Source organism: Acanthopagrus latus, chromosome 22, assembly GCF_904848185.1.
Source record: "Acanthopagrus latus isolate v.2019 chromosome 22, fAcaLat1.1, whole genome shotgun sequence".
NCBI lineage: Eukaryota > Metazoa > Chordata > Actinopteri > Spariformes > Sparidae > Acanthopagrus > Acanthopagrus latus.
In genome coordinates, this window is record NC_051060.1 from 2,459,950 (window position 1) to 2,466,782 (window position 6,833).

General features: G+C 39.0%; 1 long non-coding RNA gene across 1 annotated transcript; it reads left to right on the top strand.

Annotated features, from left to right (window-relative positions):
• Window positions 1-2,443: 2,443 nt before the first annotated feature.
• Window positions 2,444-4,854, top strand: LOC119012825. Its single transcript, XR_005072612.1, has 3 exons — window positions 2,444-2,951; window positions 3,295-3,353; window positions 4,588-4,854. It is a non-coding gene; the product is annotated as an uncharacterized LOC119012825 (long non-coding RNA).
• The last annotated feature ends 1,979 nt before the right edge of the window (window positions 4,855-6,833 follow it).

The following is a 6,833-nucleotide window of genomic DNA, read 5'->3' on the forward strand; positions in this document are numbered from 1 at the left end:
TTGTTATCACTACTTTTTCATTCCAAATGCCTCATGATTTGTTTTACCTGCTGTGAAATTTATTCCAGCTGTGTTCATCTGTACCTGGTTTGCTTACTTTTGTCAATGATGTTTCTGTTGCAGAATTTCCATACAATGACTACTTTGAGTACTTTGGGCCTGATTTCAAGCTACACATCAGCCCCTCCAACATGATCAACCAGAACATGCAGGCGCACATGGAAAAGATCAAGTATGTACAGGCATGTATTAGGAACAACAGACAACAAACTTTATTGAACAAAATTACATTAGTTTAGTGTGCCCACGGGATTTGGAGTCTAGAGGAGCCGCCAGATTACATTTCATACCGATCCAAGTTAGCTCTGCGCTGAACTGGAATTTAGCCGACAAGGTTGGTGGAAATCATGAGTGTGCATTTCTCTATGGCACCCCAGCTGGACAGCCAATGACAATAAAAATCTGATTCTGTGGGAGACACTGTCCTCTAAGTCTTTCTTATGATATTTGTGTCTGTCCATGACCAGAAGATACAGCTAGTGCCACCTCACTTAAGTTGTAAACACTCGGGTCGACTTCCTGGGAATGAAAGACACTTTGCTGAAGCAACAGGGTGAAACGTTAGACATCTTCAGCGCTATCATGAAAGGTGAAAAACATTTTTGGATCAATATGAGACTATGGTGCAGCTACTTGGACTATTGCATTTTTCCATTATATTTTCTGGCCTTGCTTGACTGTTTTTGACTCTGCATTGCAGCCCAGCACAGCCACAATTTGCATGTCCACTACAGCTGGGCTACACACTTGAATGACAAGCTTGTCTCAATCTGTGCAATGCTATCAAAGAATCACCGCTAACAAAGTGGCTCTGCTAATTCAGTTGCTAACATGTTTCATTTTCTATAACGTCTTCACAAGAACAGCCATGTCACCACAGCCTGCTTGGAGGTGGGGTGGTTGCAGCTTGGCCCTACTCCAGAGCAGGTACACTGCAGGCCCAACTCGCCACAGTAAAACTGGTGAAGAAAAAATAATTAATTATTGTTAATTATTTTGAAACACTGTAGTTTAATTTAATTATTGTAAATTATCTCAAGCATGTTTTACATTGTGTTCTCTTTAAAAAGAAAGTTTCGTATTTGATAATGTATATCTAAAACAGATATATCTGTGATATGTGGGTCAGTTTCGGGGTTTTTTTTTCAGCATTCTATCTACAAGAGGACAGAAAGGACAGAACAGAAACAAAGGACAGCCATGCAGAGAAGACAGATTGTAAAAGATGACCAGACTAACAAATGCTTTTCACGCGCATTCTTATTCTGTATTTGTGTATTTCCACACACTTACTTACTTCCTTTTCAGGTCTAGTTTACAGTGCCTGAATGCTGTAATAGACTGATAGTGTTTTAATATGTACCCATCTAACCCAGCTAGTGTCTGCTGTCCGGAGCAATGACATCTGTAGACCTTTCTTTCTGAACCACTGAAGGAGATGAGAGAAACCTCACTGCTGGAGCGAGATGTCTCAGGGAGAGCACAGATTTTTCGGCCATTTGAAATTTTGTTATTAAGTTTCAGTTTCTTAAATGTTTACATGCAAAAGATGCACATGCACATTTCAGCGTGACATAAGTGCAGCAGGTGTGGACATGTAGCATTCATCCTTCTATTCCTAAAGTGTAGTAGTATACTGGCAGAAAAAAAAAAAAAACAACTAACCCTTAAACTAGCAATAGACAATTTTCTTCTTCAACATATCACTATGAAGTAAATGTTGATTGTAGACATATAATAATAAAACTGCCAGCACATTAGTAACCCTCACTATCACCATACAATTTTGCCAGCCACTGGACACAGGGCCAGCTGCAAAAAGGAGGGCTGACTGGTGATCAGTTTCTGTTATAGACTTGTTGTAATTTGTCACTCGAAGAGAAATGGAAACAATCCAGTTGTCTTTGCAACAGCGGCGCAAACAATAATATCCTTTGGAAACGCATATTAACAGAGGGGAATGCTGCCTGTTGCCACTTTAAGTTATTAATTTAAAAATAAGTGCTCATTTTGCATGATTTCTTTCCTAGCAGATTCCCCAGTGTAAGTTGTGTTTTTATCATATAGTACAGAGTCCCATCTTCCGCCATTTAACAGTTCCTAGTTAATTAAAGTCTGTGTAAAGCAAATTCCACCATTTTCTTCTAATCACATTAAATAGGTCATGCATGTATTTCCTTAAAAACATGTAAGGGGCCATTCAACCATTTAGAATTCAATTGTGGAGCTAGGCTCACAAACTGTGTTTCAAAGTTTCTGAGTTCAGGATTTAATGGGCAGGGCAGAAATCATGGCCGCATTACGTAACATGGCCATCATTAGCATAAAGCCTGCCAAGTAGCGGAAGTGGTATAAGTAAGTTCAGCGCATTAGCTTTGGTGGTTTTGTGCTCGCTCTCAAGTCTCTGCTAGCATCTCTTACCATAGCTTGCATCTAGCTAACCAGTCAGCCAGTCAGCTAAACAGTCATGTGTCCTCCACGTCACTCATTCATCTTTCCTGGATGCCACAGTGTGCAGGGTAACGGCGCCCTTAGCTTATTTAAGTTTCGTATGGACTACAACATAAGGAAACGGTTGATCGATTTTGTGAAGCGGAGCTAGTGTGGAGAGTTCAAAATCACCACCAACACCTGTCTCTGCAGTGTCCACTTTACCCCTGATAGTTACAGCAACTGTCACCAGGTAAAGTCTGGATTCCTGAAGAGTCCGTTGACGCTGGTCAGTGGGGCTGACCCGACCCTCTCCACCCGTGGCTTGCATCCTCTTGTCCCCCGACAGCAGGTGCCACCATCACGGCCACCGGCATTATGTGCCCGCCTGCGACCCTCTCCGTCCCGCCGCAGCGGGTGCTCTCATCTCCGCCACCAGCATTATGTGCTTGCCAGAGAGTGTAAGTGCTCATGTCATAAATATTGTACATTTGGGCAATTAAATGCATTTTGCTGAAGGTGCAAATCCTGAAAGTGATTTTACACCGTGCATCCTGTCATGCCCATGTACTATTAGCAAATGTTATTGCATTTAATCATGACATGATTTGGCCTCATTCCCTGAGCGCAGTCCATATGACAGCACAATGATAATCCACAGATAAAATTTTATGTGTTCCAATATAGCTATGACAAGGAGTTGTATGTAGACTGGGGTTTTATGTTTGTGTGTAATGTAAAACACGGACCGAGGAACACCTAAAATGAGCGCCCTGATCGCATTTTTTTTTTTTTTTTTCACAGATGTTAGTTGCTTTTATACAGAGAAAGACGGGAGCAGCTAGCTCAGACAGAGTCAATATGTGAGTTATCATTTTCTGTGCACATACATGATTCAATTATTATATAAATAAAGCTACTCCACAGCTGGTATTATCCCTCACAACTGATACAAATTGGGCAGACGGAGTAATTGGGGAGCTTGTGGTGATAAAGTAACTATCAGAAAAGTAACTGTATGAAAGAAGTATAGAAAGTAAGTACAAGGAGGAGGCTCCTCTCCTGCACGTGGGCGTGGTTCCAGCACCTCTAACTGACACGCCCCCAGCGTTTCACAGCAGAGGGAAGTGCTTGCTTTTCCATGATTTCAAGACCTAATTTTATACACTGTAACAAAATGCTGTATATTTACAGTGGATTTACAATAGTGTCCTACTGTATTTTATAATCATTTTAAAGTACTGATATTCATCCCTCACATGTAAATTAACAGTTAATGCTCAGTTAACAATAAGAAACTGTAATTTAACAGCATAAAACAGTATTGTCTGTCAAGCAGTGGAGACCTGTGCTAACATCCCTTCTCAAGTCCAGTCATTATTCATCAGCATCTTACTGATGATTGTGGGCTTATGTTTCTATTTTTATGATAGCACTTCTTTACTGATCAAAACTGATCAAACTACTCATTTTCGAGTGACAATATGTAACCTAACTGGCTAATACTGAACTTAACTTTGGAGAGCACAGCTCTGGCCTATTATTCCAGCCAGAGAAGTCCATGTGGAGTTCAACAGAGCAGCTAAAGTAAAATTGTGCTTATCTCCCAAAATCCAGTGTTTTGTCTGCATGACTATTGAACTGTTGACATTTCAGATGTTTCATTAGGTCTGTTTCATTAGTTCAGGTTGCTAAATAGGGCTAAGTGAAGCAAGCTCTGTAGCGAGCTTGAGCTCAATTAGCCACAGGTGTTGCTGACATTCATAAAGTTTTTTATTGTAAAATTGATGTGTCAGTTTCTTAACATTTATTAATTTAACTTAATTAACTTCATTGCACACTAGTTTTCCAGAGGTAACCCTCCCTAAACTATAACTAACCACCCTCTCTTCTTTTTGTCTCTTCCTTTTCTCTTCTTTACACTTTTCATCCTGTCTTTAACCATTTTCTCTCTCCCTTGAACAGTTTATTGCTCTGGCCCACTTCTCTCCCCTCATCTTTATGTTTCTTTCACTCCCTCCATTAATATGTCATATTTTAATATTTTACCAGAGATGTTGTGTTGCTAATTTTATTTATTTATTTATTTATTTACAGGCACTCGTCATCGGTGACTGAGGAGACCAGCAAAACGCTACTGTCAAGTACTCACTGTTCGCTCTTTCTTTCTCCCCCCTTTTCTTTCTCAACATCCACTGTTATTGTTCACGTGCAAAAGACTTATTTTCAAGCTAGACTGTTACACTGTTCTAGATGCTATTTCAATTCAATGTCTGAGGTTATGCTCATGAGTCCAGTAAAGCCTATCACTAATGACTGTATTGGAGACAGTTTCTTCCAAATATGGAAATGCAATACCTTCTCATTTTGTAATACAAATGTTCTCAATGTTACTAATCTTACAAAGTCTGCTGTACAAATGAGCACTTTTTAATAAACTACAGCAATGTTATGGAATGTTTATTCTCTTGTGTTCTATACCAGGGTTCTCAAACTTATTACTTAAAGGTCTGCATCTGATATTTATTCAAGGTTAAGAATGATTGGCAATAAGAACAAAATTTAATCAATTCAGTTATGATGATAAATAAGTTATTAAGTGAAATTAGTTATCAGTTGAATAAGTTGAAGTTGAATAATCTCTAAGCACTAAAAGGCAAGACATTTGTGTGTTTATTGTAGGCCTTTTGGATGTCGACTGGCTGTCAAGATGAGTGTGATAGCCTAGGGCTGGGTATTTGAGAAGCCCTGCATACTTTGTTTTTAAATTGGTGAGGATTTATACAAATGCAAAAGTAACAGATTTTATAACACACTGGTATATACTATAAAATTACCATAACCCAGTTATCCTACCATCATGTACTGTAATCCAAAAAACAGTATTATACTCTTAGATAAATTACGGTGGATGTGCTGTAAAATAACCACAACACCCACTGTTACTCTACAGTCATACACTGTAATCCAAAAAAATGGTAATATACTGTAAAAAATAAATAACAGTAGTTGCATTGTAAAATAACAGTAAAATACTGGCATCCCTGCTGCCAGTATTTTACAGTTTTGTTTTTCTTTTACAGGGAAATTCTTTACAGTGTATACTTAGCAATTTCTTCAATCTTTCACATTTGGCTCAGTGGTCAATGACATGTTTCTGTGGTGTGACAAACTCATAACACACATGTATTGCTGCTTTACATGGACTTTAAAGTGTGTACATAGTGTAGTAGGATGTTACCCATTTTATTTATTAAGTATGAAGCAATACCAAAAACAGACATTGTGATACCTAAAAAACACAGTACGATATCATCACGACTTATTTAAGCCAGGGGACGAAGTTTACTGCAATATATAGTCCACGGAACGGTATTTATAACAATATTTCAACTTATTTGAACAGTATCCTTTAAATAATATATGATCATTTTTTATTTGTATACAATTTTGTTTTCCTTCTTTAGTAAAATAAAAGGAGCTGTCCTTAAGCTGCACATTAGAAGCAGCCATTGGACTATGTACAATCTTTCTTGTATTTGGCTTGTAAAATCAAGCAACCATCAGCAGAGCTGACGCTGTGGACAGTGAGCTGTAGTTTTGCAGCTGGTAAACACACTGCCTGGCTGTCTCAGCTGCTGTGTCTTCAGGCTTGTGAGGTGAAGCAACCGGTGGTGGAGCAGCAGCATAGCAGCTTGCCCTGTGCGCCAATGGCCTGCTTCATCTAACTGATGAGCCTAGTGTCACTCTTGCAGTGGATAGCAGCTCCAGAATAAGTGAAGAGGTTAGAGTGTTACAAGGGCTCAAACATCGCAGAACATGGACATCACTGTCTCTGTAAGCTAACATTACATAACAGAACTAAACCATCAAAGCCAACCAATCAGTTGCAGAGTAAGGCAGGTCTTTGTGTGAATGAGTCTGTCTCCTTGGGCAATATGACTGTGCCCTCTGCTGTTCAAACAGAATAGTGCAATAACAAGGAGACAGGAGAAATCATTCATACTAATTTGCCTTGTTAGATCCATGAACTTTACCAGCAGAATAACCACATGATGGGTTGTTAGATATCACCACAGACCCATGATAGCGTGGCATTTTTATCACGATATTGTGAAATTTGGTGTAGCATGACATCCCTAGTTTACAGTAAGAAAATGCACTGAAGTACTTCAGCTATGTACAGTTTAGAGATAAAAAGTACTCTGCAGACTCATAATTCAGCTAGAAATGGTAATGGAAAAGAAAAACAATTTGATTTTGGACTGGTTTACATTATCTTTGGGATAGTAAAAAAATAATGAACTTCCTGACGGTGGTGATTGATGTTAGACTGGAGCCCT